This window comes from Pteropus alecto, unplaced genomic scaffold (genome assembly GCF_000325575.1).
Source record: "Pteropus alecto unplaced genomic scaffold, ASM32557v1 scaffold44, whole genome shotgun sequence".
In the NCBI taxonomy this organism is placed as follows: domain Eukaryota; kingdom Metazoa; phylum Chordata; class Mammalia; order Chiroptera; family Pteropodidae; genus Pteropus; species Pteropus alecto.
The window spans coordinates 2,329,993-2,330,383 of NW_006436812.1; positions in this window are offsets into that span (position 1 = coordinate 2,329,993).

The window sequence follows — 391 nt, forward strand, 5'->3', positions numbered from 1 at the left end:
ATCTATAGGCAGCCGATAGCCCTTGCTTCAATGGCCGGATAATATCAAGACTGTGTCTCCATGATGCTCATCATGACCACACGATGGATGCCTTGGTACCAGTCAAACCCACACAGGAGCCAGGAAGAAGGGCTGGGAAACAGTGCCAGCTACTTCTGTCTCTTTTTTTCACAAAGACAGAGGCTTTCTCAAAAAACCTTGCCTCCAGCAGATTTCCTTTAGTCTCTGCGGGAGAGTGAATCTCTTATCCTGACTTCCTATTCCCTTTTACATCCCTACCATGGCATGTGGACAATGCTGGATCTTAGGTTTGGCCATACTACTTGCTTTGGTCTATGGAATGTCAGGGATGTGCTGTGAGCAGAAGCTTAAAATGTGCTTTCACAGTTGG